Source organism: Phacochoerus africanus, chromosome 16, assembly GCF_016906955.1.
Source record: "Phacochoerus africanus isolate WHEZ1 chromosome 16, ROS_Pafr_v1, whole genome shotgun sequence".
NCBI classification, from domain to species: Eukaryota; Metazoa; Chordata; class Mammalia; order Artiodactyla; family Suidae; genus Phacochoerus; species Phacochoerus africanus.
This window is the reverse complement of record NC_062559.1, coordinates 48,304,439-48,319,448: the sequence shown is the minus strand read 5'-3', so window position 1 is coordinate 48,319,448 and position 15,010 is coordinate 48,304,439. Positions and strand designations below refer to the sequence as shown.

Below are 15,010 nucleotides of genomic sequence, written 5' to 3'. Positions count from 1 at the left end.
AGGGAGATAGGACTCTATATTTTGATATGGAATTGGGTGTAAAATTGTGTATTTAAAATGAGCCCACGGAGTTCTCCTTGTGGCGCAGCAGAAACGAATCCAGCTGGTATCCATGAGGATGCGGTTCTATCCCTGGCCTCAAGTTGCTGTGAGCTGTGGTGTAGGTCGAAGATGCGGCTCAGATCCAGTGTTGCTGTGGCTGTGGTGTAGGCTGAGAGCTGTAGCTCCAATTTGACCTGTACCCTGGGAACTTCCATGTGCTGTGGGTGCAGCCCTAAAAAGCAAAACATAAAATGAGCCCATTTGTTTAAATTAAAAAGCATAAACGTATCATAGTGTACATGTGAAATTAGTGTAAATGTAAAATTATTTTCAGGAGGTCGATGTTGAAGATTTTGGGGGAGAGAGGCTTACTTTTTACCTCTTTTGATATTGTTTGATTTTCTTTTAATAATGTGCCTTTATTTAGTTCTACTTAAAAATAATTAAAACCCCAATGGCATATATAAAAACATGTAAAGATTTTAGTTTTTTAAAAAACATTGTTGTAGTCTCTATGTTTAATAATTTTTTTAATAAATTAAGACATACCTGGTTTTCCTTTGTTGGGTGCAAAATAGATTACTTGGTTTACAGAAAAATCAAACTAGTTTTAATAATGGCTTTCTCATTGTAAATGATTACTTAGCCACTTCCAATTATCCATGAATGGATTATACATTGTAAATTTTTTTTTTTTTTTTTAGGGTCACACCCGTGGCACATGGAGGCTCCCAGGCTAGGGGTCGAATCAAAGCTATTGCTGCCAGCCTACACCAGAGCCACAGCAACGCCTGATCCGAGCCACATCTGCGACCTACACCACAGCTCACAGCAATGCTGGATCCTTAACCCGCTGAGTGAGACCAGGGATCAAACCTGCAACCTTATGGTTCCTAGTTTGATTCGTTTCTGCTGTGCCAGGACGGGAACTCCAGTAAATTTTTTTGGTGCTTGAGTAGTTCTCTTTTCCTTAGATGTAGTCAGGATATGGGGCGTGATTTTTGGACTCATGAGAGGAGATTGGGACCGAGCACGATGGGAGTGAATATGTGGTTCTGATTGTTCTTTCACTGTAACTCTCTTTGAAATAGATGTGTATTTGTGATTGGTGGTTGTGATTATTCGCACTAACAGAGTCAAGAACTTTAGATTCCTCCGTTTGGCTGGCTCCTGGCTCTGTTCCTGGGTACGTATCCCCACCCCTGCCTAGAGTGGATTACATTGATACGCCATCTCTGCCACGTGCCTTATGGTGAATTGTTGATTATATTGGTATATTATTACAAATCTTAACCAAAGATAATGTGACTTTTTGCAAAGTTTGAAATTGGCTAGGACTATTGATTATCAGCTCTTCTTTGCTACGAAACCTGTTTGCTTGCTGAAAACGGAGTGAGATGTTTGGGAGAGGATACCATGCCATTTGTGCTCTCTCTTGCCCTGCAGTTGTTGAGTGTTAGCTGAAGGAAACAGAGTCAAGGGCTAATTGAACACTCTGTACATTGTAGCATTTGCTTCGTTAGCTAGCTGTTTGTGTGTCTCAGTTGCTTTGTACTTTGTTGCTTTGGGAAGTCCAGAATTTTTGCACTTCACCTTGTGTATTCCTTTTGCTTTCAAATCTGTGAATTTGTTGTGGTTCAGAGTGATATACTTAAAATCAATTTTATATTCCGTCACTTAAAACTGTACTTCTCAAACTTTTTTCATTATGCCCTTCTCAGGCATTTTTCCCCATAGTGGGTCTCTTCTCCACAAGACATTTTAACACCACAGATATAACGGTATTATGTCTTTTATGTCATCAAATAGGGTTGAACTTGGGAGGGCTGCAAAGCATTGTAATATCTATTCTACAAAGTTCTCTTCCACCCTTCGAGAACCAGCTTTCCCTCCTTTAAAGATAATATTTCCCCATTGAGAATGTATAATATAAAGTGGTTATCAGCCTGGAGGGACTTTGTATCCCCTACTTCAACCCCCAGGAAACATTTGTCAGTGTTTGGATACTTTTTTAATGTTATGACTCATTAATTTTATTCAGGGCATATTTATCATGTATATACATTGTTAGATCTAATGAAAGTTTAAGTGAAATAACATGTGAAATCAGAGGCTTTTTATAATTATTAGTAGTTTTAATTGTTATAATAGCTTATAATACAGGTATTATTATTTGTGTCAGTATGGAAAATACAGTGGAATAAATAACTTCCCCAGTGTCACATACATGGTAATCATTGAGTTCAGGATTCAGACCTATATCCGACATGCCAGAACTCCAGTACTCGTCACATTTTACATTCACGTGGAGCCTGGAGGCAAAATAAGAAAAAAGTTTTTGTTTTTTTTCTTTCTGTCTTTTCTAGGGCCACACCCATGGCATATGGAGGTTCCCAGGCTAGGGGTCAAATCGGAGCTATAGCCGCCAGCCTACACCACAGCTCACGGCAACGCTGCATCCTTAACCCACTGAGCGAGGCCAGGGATTGAACCTGCAACCTCATGGTTCCTAGTTGGATTCGTTAACCACTGAGCCACGACAGAGACTGTAGAAAAAAGTCCTATTAATGATATGTTATTTGTGGTAGACTGAGAAATGTTAAGATCAGATAACGTCTACTGAAATAATTCAGATGAAAAATTAATTAGGGATGTGGCTATGGAATTAAAAGTGACAAATGAGTGTTAGAATTGTATGGAGATCAAGTTTAGAAAATTTGAATGTGATGTTAAAATTCTCTTGGTGACTGGAAATGCTGACATCAAAAGGTAGATGTTTTGAACAAGGGGAAGATTAATAAAGAGGCAGAAGGGGGGGATAATGAGGTAAGTTTAAGTATAATACCTTGAAGTTCCTGTTGTGGCTCAGGTTAGGAACCCAGCTAGTATCCATGAGGATGCAGGTTCGATCCCTGGCCTTGCTCGGAGGATTTAGGATCCAGTGTTGTCGCAAGCTGTGTGCAGCACAGGCTGAAGATGCTGCGGCTCGGATACTGCATTGCTATGGCTGTGGTGTAGACGTGTAGCTGCAGTTCTGATTCAGCCCGTAGCCTGGGAGCTTCCATGTGCTGCAGGTGTGGCCCTAAAAAGAGAAGAAGAAAACTTAAATTGCCGAAAGCGTATGTTATGGCATCATGTCTAGTAGATAGTTAGGAAGTATTAATTTGGGAGAGGATTGAAATAGAGAAATAGAGAAATAAGCTTGGTATAAGTCTATAAAGGAAAGTCATTAAACTTGTGGAAGCAAATGATATTCTAGAATTATTAGGGTATTTTCAGGGAAGAAAATGATGTCAAAAACCAGCCTTGATGGATACCTGTATTTAGAGAATGGGAAGAGAAATGCAGTCCAAAGGAGATGATCAAAGACTCAGTGTGTAACTAATCAGACAGAAGGAGGCACATTTGTCATAAAAGGCAGGGAGGACAGAGAACTTTTTTTAAAAAAGCAAGTTTAACCACGTCAAATGTTCATCTTTTTCTTTTAGGGCTGCACGCATAGCATATGGAAGTTCCCAGGCTAGGGGTCGAATTGGAGCTACAGCTGCCGGCCTATGCCACAGCCACAGCCACACAGGATCCAAGCTGCACCACCATAGTAACACTGGATCCTTAACCCACTGAGCGAGGCCAGGGGTCAAACCCTCATCCTCATGAATACTAGTTTGGTTTGTTTCCGCTGAGCCACAACGGGAACTCCTCAAATGTTGAACTCCTCAAATGTTGAACTCATCTTGAACTGAGTGGGGAAAAGTAGCATGTGAAGAGGCTGTCGAATTTCTTGATGAAGCCATTATTCATGAGCAATAGTTGAAGTAGTTTTGTAGGCAGAAGCCATAAAGCAGGAACATGTATTCTCATATCTGATTTTTATTAAATATACATTTTCAGTTTATAAAAAATTTACCCAAGCATCATTTAATTCAACAACAAATGCATTGCTTTGGGAAAGGCTTACATTGCCTACAAATATAGCATAATTTGAAAGTTGATATGCAGACACTGGCATTTATTTTTGAAAAATGAAAATTGACGTTTATTTTTGCCTTTTGCCCCCCCCCAAATTTTAGTAAAATTTATGCAGAAATGAGTTGCAAGATTTTTTTTCAGTTTTTTTTCTTCTCTATTAATATTTTCCTAGAATTCATCAAAATGTGGGCAGAATTGGAGTTCCCATTGTGTCTGTGGAAATGAATCAGACTAGTATCTATGAGGATGCGTGTTTAATCCCTGGCCTTGCTCAGAGGGTCAGGATCTGAGTTTCTTTGGCTGTGGCATAGGCTTGCAGCTGTAGCTCCAATTTGACCCCTATCTTGGGAACCTCCATGTGCTGCTGGTAGGGCCCTAAAAAAGCAAAAAAAAAAAAGGGGGGGGGCATGATTGTAGTGTCCATTTTTAAATTTTTTCTAAGCATGAGATAAATACTTGTTTTAAAAGTCTTAGTTTAAATTGACCTTTTTTTAAAAAAAAATTTTAAAGGGTTCTTTTTAATTATGTGTAACATAGACAAAATTATTTATTTATTTTTTTTGGTCTTTTGTTGTTGTTGTTGTTGTTATTGTTGTTGTTGTTGTGGTTGCTATTTCTTGGGCCGCTCCCGCGGCACAAGGAGGTTCCCAGGCCAGGGGTCTAATCGGAGCTGTAGCCACCGGCCTACGCCAGAGCCACAGCAACATGGGATCCGAGCCGCGTCTGCAACCTACACCACAGCTCATGGCAACGCCGGATCGTTACCCACTGAGCAAGGGCAGGGACCGAACCTGCAACCTCATGGTTCCTAGTCGGATTCGTTAACCACTGCGCCATGACGGGAACTCCGACAAAATTATTTAAGTCAATAAACTTTTAAGGATTCTCGTTTCACTGCCTTCTCCACTGTTTGAGTCCTTCCAGTGTTTGAGTCATTATCTTCAAGGTAGGCTTGCCACAGTTGTTTTAGTTATATTTCTCTGATCTCAAATGAAATAAGGACACACTTCAAAATTCCCCACCTATAATCTCTGGGATCCAGTTTACTCAAGCAGTTCACTTTAGGAAGGACCATGTTTAGGGTCAGAAGAGATGGATCTGCCTGGTTCTGAATTTTTTTTTTTTTGTCTTTTGTCTTATTTGTCCTTTTTAGGGCCACACCCTCGGCATATGGATGTTCCCAGGCTGGGGTCTCTTCGGAGCTGTTGCTGCCGGCCTACTCCAGAGACATAGCAACACCAGATCTGAGCCACGTCTGTGACCTACACCACAGCTCATGGCAATGCTGGATCTTTAACCCACTGAGTGAGACCAGGGATTGAACCCCCAACCTCATCATGGTTTCTTGTCGGATTCTTTTCCACTGTGCCACGCCAGCAACTCCATGGTTCTGAATTTTAGACATCCTTTAAACATGCATTAAATTCAAATTATATTCGCTCCTAAGCTGTCACACCCGAGGAGTATAGATGCTTGGTGATATGCTGATACCTGAAGCACAAGACATACCCATAGTCCAGACACTTGTGTTCTCAAGGTAAAAGCCTAAAAAAAGAAGCCGTATTTGTTTCATGTCATGATGAACAGTATTAAAATTAAGAGTACTAATTCAACAAGGCTGATAATTTCCCTTCTGTCTTAAGCTTTAATATTTTTAATCCTGTAGTCCTGGAAGCAGCCTTTATGTTTATCAACACCCTCCCCCCATCACTTAAATCTTTAAGCTATCGTGTTCCTTTTTTTTTTTTTTGTCTTTTTGCCATTTCTTGTGCCGCTCCCTCGGCATATGGAGGTTCCCAGGCCAGGGGTCGAATCGGAGCTCTGTAGCCTCCAGTCTACGCCACAGCCACAGCAACGTGGGATCCTAGCTGCACCTGCAACCTACACCACAGGTCACGGCAATGCTGGATTGTTAACCCACTGAGCTGCACCTGCAACCTACACCACAGCTCACGGCAATGCTGGATTGTTAACCCACTGAGCAAGGGCAGGGATCGAACCCGCAACCTCATGGTTCCTAGTCGGATCCGTTAACCACTGTGCCACGATGGGAACTCCCTATCATGTTCCTTCTTATCTGCATCAAAACTGATACTGAACAGCGAGTTCTGGTTTGCAAAAGAGGGTTTTTATTTGCACCTGTTTGTAAGTTTTTGTCCACAGTGCTTGGTGTTTTATTTGCACAGGTTCATTTCATTTCCTTGGTTAGCTATGCACCTCTCTAATTTCAGCTGGGACATTGGCTACTCAGTCAGTATCACATTATGTTTGGAGACATTTTTGGTTGTCCCAGCTGGACGGAGTGCTATTGGCATCTTGCAGGTAGAGACCAGGGCGTGGGGGTGGGGGTCAGTGAGGGTTGCTGCCAAATATCCTACAATGCATAGGACGGAGGACAGCCCCATGCCCCCACCAGAGATTTAAATGTCGGTAGTGTTGTGGTTGAGACACTGACTTAAAGTACATAAATTTTTTTCTTTGTTCTTTCATTAAAAATAATTAGATTAAAATATAAATTTAAAATAAATAGAGGTTTGGTAGTAAAGACATTCTGTAATTTATTGATTATATTTATAGTAACACTGAAGTGCTTTTATATAAAGTAAAAAGTTTGAGTCTTTCTCTACTGGTAAGACATAGAGATCCTACCATGGTTGAGAAGTAGACTTAAGTGGCATGTCCTTGCCGTGTTTATGTTTTTTTTTTTTGTCTTTTTGCCTTTTCTAGGGCTGCTCCCGTGGCATATGGAGGTTCCCAGGCTAGGGGTCGAATCGGAGCTGCAGCCACCGGCCTACGCCAGAGCCACAGCAATGTGGGATTCGAGCCGCGTCTGCAACCTACACCACAGCTCATGGCAATGCTGGATCCTTAACCCACTGAGCAAGGGCAGGGACTGAGCCTGCAACCTCATGGTTCCTAGTCGGATTTGTTAACCACTGTGCCACGATGGGAACTCCCATCGTGTTTATGTTTTAAGAACATTTAATTGTACCATTATGTCTTAAGACATTAAAACAGCATGGTTTTAAGTTTTTGATGTTTGTGACTTTTTTTCCCCTAGTTTTATGTCTTTCCTCCTCTCTCTCTCTCTCACTTTTCTTCCCCTTGGAGAGACAGAATAATATACTAGACTCTGAGGTCAGTTGCTTAAGTTTCACTCCTAGTTCTGCTGCTTTCTAGCTTATGACTTTGGCTATATAATGGTGAAAACAAAGTGCCTGCTTCATAGGGTTTTTGTGAAAAGAAAATAAGTTATTTCATATAAAATGCTCATTGGGAAGTGCTTACTAAATGCTAACCATTATTCTGATCTACTTAGCATACTTGGATTCATTAAAATGCCAAATAATTTTACTTTCTTTTTTTTCTTTGTAGATTTATGGTGGATTATTTTCTGAAGATAAATGTTGGTACAGATGCAAAGTACTGAAAGTCATCAATGATGAAAAGGCAGGAACAAGTGTTCAATTTTTTTTGCTCTGAGAAATATTCTGGTTCCAAAATTTGATGCTTATTTACCCTTCATTGCCATTCATAGTAGTAATAAAATATTATTGAATGAACTTATAAATTTATTAAAGCATAAATTATTTCCCCCTAGAGAAAACAAGAAATAATTGCTTGAAAAAATCAGGTCAGATTTGGGAATATTCTTCTGATTTTTAAGTTGTCATATAATCACCCCAGATTATCCAAGAATATATTACATAATTTGTGGATTATTTTTAGTGACCAGTTGGTTTTTTGCACCTCAGGTTTTTGTTTTTTTGTTGTTTTTTTTTTTTTTGTCTTTTTGCCATTTTCTTGGGCTGCTCCCGCAGCGTATGGAGGTTCCCAGGCTAGGGGTCACACCAGAGCCACAGCAATGCGGGATCTGAGCCACATCTGCAACCTACACCACAGCTCACGGCAACGCTGGATCCTTAACCCACTGAGCAAGGCCAGGGATGGAACCCGCGACCTCATGATTCTTAATCGGATTCGTTAACCACTGCGCCATTACGGGAACTCCCTGCATCTCAGTTCTTAATAGTTATGTTTGGTTCTTCCTAACTTAAGAGTTTCTTCTATGAACATCTGATTGATTCTGGTTATATTTATCCTTAATTGATATGTGCATTCTTAATAATGGAGATTGGCTTGCCGCTCTCTCATGCCTTGGTTAAATGTGATGAATTTTCTTTGCATTTAGCTACTTTGTTATTAACATTGTGAAATTGTGGGAGATTTTTAAGAAAATGTGCAGACAGGATTCGGTGGAGCTGTTTGGTGGCAGTTGCACATTGCAGTCTGTGTAAAAGCATTTCTCTTAAGATTTCCTTTACTGTTTTTGTCTGTGTCTGCTTTCCTGGACTTAAAATGTTTTATAATATATATATTTTATGAGTATTTTTCTTGGTATAATAAGGAGGTAAGATGAAACACTTTGAATTATGCTCCAGATATCTTTTTAAAAAATCTCATGATTTATCACTGTCATACATAATGGTTTATCATAGTGAAATAGGCCTTTTCCCCACAGTTTGATAACTGGGGTGTTTGCTTTTGGTTTTGCTTTTATTGTATTTTTTTTTTCTTTTTCGGGCTGCACCCCTGGCATATGAAGGTTCCCAGGCTAGGGGTTGAATTGGAGCTGTTTCCGCCAGCCTATACCACAGCCACAGCAACACGGGATCTGAGCCACATCTGCGACCTACATCACAGCTCAAGGCAATGCTGGATCCTTAACCCACTGAGCGAGGCCAGGGATTGAACCTGCGTCCTCATGGATCCTAGTCAGATTAGTTTCCTCTGCGCTATGACAGGAACTCCTGCTTTTACTTTTTAAATTAACGGGAAAAATGGCTTTTGACCTTGTGATGAACCGTTTTTCTTTTTCACCTTTTATGTAGCTGTAGAGCTGGAGGTAAGGGTGAATTCAATTCTTTTCAAGGTCTAATATCAGGAGTGGGTTTAATTTTATCAAAGGACATTTTGTAGCTTTGGCTTTCCTTTCAGATTTTATTGTTTCCAAGTTGAATTTAAGAATGTTGATTGATTTTAACATTCGAGATAGGAGAGGATCATAAACTTCATAGATTTATGTTTATTTAAATACAACTGTTAAAGTCAAAATGAGAAACGGTACATGGGAAATAGTATTGTTTGATACTATTTAAACCAGTGCCAAATATAGAAATCCCAGGATCTGATGGGCTATGGATTTTCTATTATTTTGAGGATTTTACTGCAGCTCTTGTTTTTGAATGCAGTTTGTCAATTTCAGGTACAATGCTATCATGATTTTACAGGTAATTAACAGAGTAGCAATTGGGTGGTTTCTTTGGAGATATTCAATCCAAGTTCTGTATTAGCATTTCTCTCATTTTTTTCCCCCCCAGTGTCTGGTGAGATACATTGACTATGGAAATACTGAAATTTTAAATCGATCTGATATAGTTGAGATTCCTTTGGATCTGCAGTTTTCTAGTGTTGCCAAAAAATATAGACTTTGGGGATTACAGATTCCTTCTGGCCAAGAGGTTACCCAGTTTGATCAGGCAAGTCACAGATTTTAAATATTTTTGTTAATGGAAGTAAAACTATATACTTAAAATATTAGTGTGGTTAAAAATCTGTTAATTGGGAGTTCCCATTGTGGCTCAATGGTTAAGGAATTTGACTGGGAACCATGAGGTTGTGGGTTCGATCCCTGGCCTTGCTCAGTGGGTTAAGGATCCGGCGTTGCTGTGGTTCTGGTGTAGGCCGGCGGCTACAGCTCCAATTAGACCCCTAGCCTGGGAATCTCCATATGCTTTGGGGGCAGCCCTAGAAAAGGCAAAAAGACCAAAAAAAAAAAAATCCATTAATTGGGGTTCCCGTCATGGCTCTGTGGTCGGTGGATCTGACTAGGAACCATGAGGTTGCGGGTTCAATCCCTGGCCTTGCTCAGTGGGTTAAGGATCCAGTGTTGCCATGAGCTGTGGTGTGGGTCACAGACACAGCTTGGATCTGGTGTTGCTGTGGCTGTGGTGTAGGCTGGTGGTTACAGCTCATATTGGACCCCTAGAATGGGAACCTCCATGTGCCATGGGTGTAGCCCTAGAAAAGACAAAAAGAAAATCCATTAATTATCTTTAATATTAAAGCTTGTATAAATAGTGAAAATTATGAAATTATAGAATAATTGGAAATCAATTATATAGTAATATATTTGTGCTCATCTTTGCTTGGGTAAACATTCTTTTTTTTTTTTTTTTTTGTCTTTTTGCTATTTCTTGGGCCGCTCCCTCGGCATATGGAGGTTCCCAGGCTAGGGGTCGAATTGGAGCTGTAGCCACCGGCCTATGCCAGAGCCACAGCAACGCGGGATCCGAGCCGCGTCTGCAACCTACACCCCAGCTCACGGCAACGCCGGATCGTCAACCCACTGAGCAAGGGCAGGGACCGAACCCGCAACCTCATGGTTCCTAGTCGGATTCGTTAACCACTGCGCCACGTCGGGAACTCCTGGGTAAACATTCTAGATCAGAAAAGACATATATATATGCTTATATAATAAATGTAAATAGTTTCTTCTGATGTGAAAGCTTGAAAGGATAGTCTCTTTTATGATGAAGAAAATTATGACTGTAACTATTTTGTTGTCTTTTACTTTTGAGAAGGTATTAGGTATTAAGCAAAAGTGATCTTTAACCTAGCCCTGGCCATAAATATCACAGACTTGAAATTAGTGGGGTTGAAAATTAATCAGATTTTATGATTTTGGCAGAGACTAACACTGTTTGATGCAGTAGTTGCCCAGTGATGTGCTGCTAATCTAGAGTCCAGTTTAAATTCATTTCCATTAAATTTGGGCTTAGCAACCTAATTCTGGGAAACATCTGATAATTTCAGGGGTAGTGTTATAGGAAGCCTACCTTTTTCTTTTTTTTTTTTTCTTTTTTAGGGTTGCACCCTCAGCATAGGGAAATTCCCAAGGTAGGGGTCGAAGTGGAGCTGCAGCTGTCAGCCGATGCCACAGCCACAGCAACTCGGGATCCGAGCCACAACTGTGACCTACACCACAGCTCATGGCAGTGCCAGATCCTTAACCCACTGAGCAAGGCCAGGGATTGAACCCGAATCCTCATGGATACTAGTCAGATTCATTTCCACTACTCCACAACAGGAACTCCTAATTGATTGGAGATCTTAATCTGATATATTTCAGTGGATTATATTTTGAGTTTGTTAGCTTTGCCTGTTTGATCTCATTTGTTGATGATTCCTTCTGGATCATTTTTGCTTTCTATATTAAATTCTTGGTGAATTTAAGTCTCAATATGTATGTATTTTTAAATTTTGTGATTTGAGAAAAATTTAAATTTGTGTTTTTGGCAACTTAAAATTCTTTGTCATTTGGCTTGTGGATTAAAAAATACTTTTTTCTCTTTTCTTTTGGGTAGTGATGGTTGATGATCCTTGAGCCTATGTAGTTTGCATCTCCTCTGCCCCCCCCCCCCCCTTTTTGTCTTTTCTAGTGCCTATCCTGCAGCATATGGAGGTTCCCAGGCTAGGGGTCGAATCAGAGCTATAGCTGCTGGCCTACGTCAGAGCCACAGCAATGCGGGATCCTAGCTGCACCTGCGACCTACACCACAGCTCATGGCAATGCCGGATCCTTAACCCACTGAGCAAGGCCAGGGACCGAACCCACTACCTCATCGTTCCTAGTTGGATTTATTAACCACTGAGCCACGATGGGAACTCCTCCCCTGCCCTTTTTTTAGATGCATCCTTCTGGGCATAGCGGTTCTTAACCTGGGGTTAAAATGTATCACAGTAAAGTAATTTTCTCTAGTTCTGTACATTTAGAAACATTTTTTTGAGAAGGATTCCGAAGGGCTCACCAGACTGATAAAGAAGCCCATGGAAAAAGTTAAGAACTCCTACCTAGGTGTCACTTCTACCCGCTATACTACTAGATAGTTAAAAAAGAGGTAGTTCCACCCTATCAGTATTACTTACTTTCTTGAACCTTGAAAATTTTCTCTTTTTTATTGTTATTGTCTTTTTGTCCTTTTAGGGCCGCACCTGCAGCATATGGAGGTTCCCAGGCCAGGGGTCAAATTGGAGCTGCAGCTGCCGGCCTACACCAGAGCCGCAGCAACGCGGGATCCGAGCCATGTCTGCGACTTACACCACAGCTCACAGCCACGCCAGATCCTTAACCCACTGAGCAAGGCCAGGGATCGAACCCGCAACCTCATGGCTCCTAGTCGGATTCGGTAACCACTGAGCCATGATGGGAACCCCCGAACAATTTTTTTTCTCTCTCTCTCTTTTTTAATGTGGCCAGCTTGTATTTTCTGGTGTCTGATTGGTTCTTTCTGCTCTTGTTACCTGGATGATTACTGGTATGATTACCTGTTTGGTTTTCTTTATCTGCATAAACTCTATTGTTTTTCATATTTACCTAGTGGAAATCTATATAAAAATAAACTTCTTCCTGTAAGGGAGGTACGGCGCATGAGATAAACTGCATCAGGTCCCCATTCCAAGGAAGATATGAACCAGTAGATTTAACCTTTTAAATAAATCTAGTCATTGGTGTATAAAATTGAACAAATAAATTTGAGTAGTACTCATATTTATTTCAAATTCATGCCTTAACGTATTCTGAGAAATGATTCGTTTCCTCAGTACTACATGGTGAAAATTAGGTAAGGAAATTAGTGAAATTTGAGAAAGAATGACAATAATCAAACCAGATCATAGCAAATTAATTTTAGAAATTCAAATTTCTAGAGATCTAAGAAAGTTCTTATTAAAATTAAATCTCAAGATATCTTCCAATTCCACATGTGTTTTAGGTCTATTTTTGCTCAGTGCTGTGGATGGAGAGTCAGTAATTAAAAGTTAACAAGTACCTAGTTACTCATATGGCTTCTCATATGCCAATTGTCCAGATATTGCTCCCTTAAACAATATTCTGATTAAGAGTGTTTTAATTTAGGAATTTCTAACACCTTATATTTCATTTTTTTTTTTTTGGTCTTTTCAGGGCCTCACCCACAGCATGTGGAAGTTCTCAGGCTAGAGGTCGAATTGGAGCTACAGCTGCTGACCTACGCCACAGCCACAGCAATGTGGGATCCGAACTGCATCTGCGATCTATGCCACAGCAACTCTGGATCCCTGATCCACTGAGTGAAGCCAGGGATCGAACCCATGTCCTCATGGATACTAGTCAGGTTCGTTACTGCTGAGCCATGATGGGAACTCCCTCATGTTTCATAATTTCAGTTCATTGATTTTTTTTTTTTTACTTCTTAGGGCTGTGTCTGTGGCATATGGAAGTTTCCATGCTAGGAGTTGAATCAGAGCTGCAGCTGCCAGGCTCTGCCACAGCCATAGCAATGTAGAATCCAAGTCGTTTCTGCTGCCTACACCACAGTTCACAGCAATGCTGGATCCTTAACCCACTGAGCAAGGCCAGGGATCGAACTCATGTCCTCAAGGATACTAGTTGGGTTATTAACCTGCTGAGCTATGACAAGAACTCCCAGTTTGTTGATTTTTGAAAAATGTTTTTGGAGTTTCCATTGTGGCTCTGTGGGTTAAGAACCCGAAGTAGTCTCTTTGAGAATATAAGTTCCATCCCTGGCCTCGCTTAGTGGTTTGAGGATCTGGTGTTGCCATGAGCTGTGATGTAGGTCACAGAGGCAGATTGGATCTGGCATTGCTGTGGCTGTGGTGTAGGCTGGCAGCTCCAGCTTTGATTCATCCCCTAGCCCAGGAACTTCTATAGCCAAGTGCAGCCGTAAAAGAAGAAAAAAATTTTTGGTGTTTTATGCTTTGAGTTTCTGTTTTTTTTTTGCTTCTGTTTGTGTCTTACTTTAAAACAATATTACCTTTTTCTGCCTTTAAAATGGATTTTTAAAGATTTGTTGAATTTGAGCACCTTTTCTAGATACCAGAATCCGTCTTTAATGTGCTGTAGCTTCTCAGGATACCATTATATTTAGTTGGTGCCAAAATGGTCAACACAGTTTGCTTGGCTTAAAAAAATTATCCTAGGAGTTCCCGTCCTGGTTCAGTGGTAACAAACCTGACTAGGATCCATGAGGATGTGTGTTCGATCCCTGGCCTCCGTGGTTTAAGGATCTGGTGTTGCTGTGAGCTGTGGTGTAGGTTGCAGATGCAGCTCGGATCTGGCTTGGCTGTGGCTGTGGCTGTGGCGTAGGCCGGCGGGTATAGCTTGGATTAAACTCCATCTTGGGAACTTCAGTATGCTGCGGGTGTGGCCCTATAAAGCAAAAAAAAAAAAAAAAAAAAATTATTCTAGGGTATTTAATTGGTACACATTTTGAAACTTATAAATATGGCTGCCTCTAGAGGTCTTAGCTCTACTTCTGGAAAGGATTTTAGCAAGTATATGATTGGAATATAGTCATACACATGCAGAAGTGTATTTGCATTTAGCCAACAATAAGGTAAGACTACTTTTACAGGTTTCAGCATGAAGAAACATGATTGAAGAAAAATATGCTGCTTTATGTCTTCTTTTTTCCTGTCTTTCTTAGGGCAGAACGTTTTTGGGGAGCTTGATTTTTGAAAAGGAAATAAAAATGAGAATTAAAGCAACCTATCAAGATGGAACGGTTATTGCTCAGGCTGAGTATGGCAGTGTGGATATAGGGGAAGAGGTGGCTAAGAAAGGATTTGCAGAAAAATGCAAACTTACTTCCAGCACCAACATCTCTGAGGAAAAAAAATCAGATCCTGGTCAGCTTGTCCTCAGGAACCTCAAAAACCCCATTCCCTTGTGGGGGCATAGATCAAACCAGTCAACCTTCAGCAGGCCAAAGGGGCGCTTAAGCGGGAGGTTGCCTCTTGAACTGAAGAGTGAGAATGATTCAGGAAATCATGTGACATTTCCAAAGTAAGCTGTGGTGGGATTTAGGGTGATTTTTGATGTATAGCAGGAGCCCTTTCCATGGTAGAAGTCAAGGCTTGTATTTTTGGAGTCCTCTGC

At 40.7% G+C, this 15,010-nt stretch overlaps 1 non-coding gene across 1 annotated transcript; it reads right to left on the bottom strand.

Moving 5' to 3' along the window:
* Positions 1-6,073: 6,073 nt before the first annotated feature.
* Positions 6,074-6,202, bottom strand: LOC125117853 (small nucleolar RNA SNORA40). Its single transcript, XR_007132756.1, has one exon. It is a non-coding gene; the product is annotated as a small nucleolar RNA SNORA40 (small nucleolar RNA).
* Positions 6,203-15,010: the final 8,808 nt, after the last annotated feature.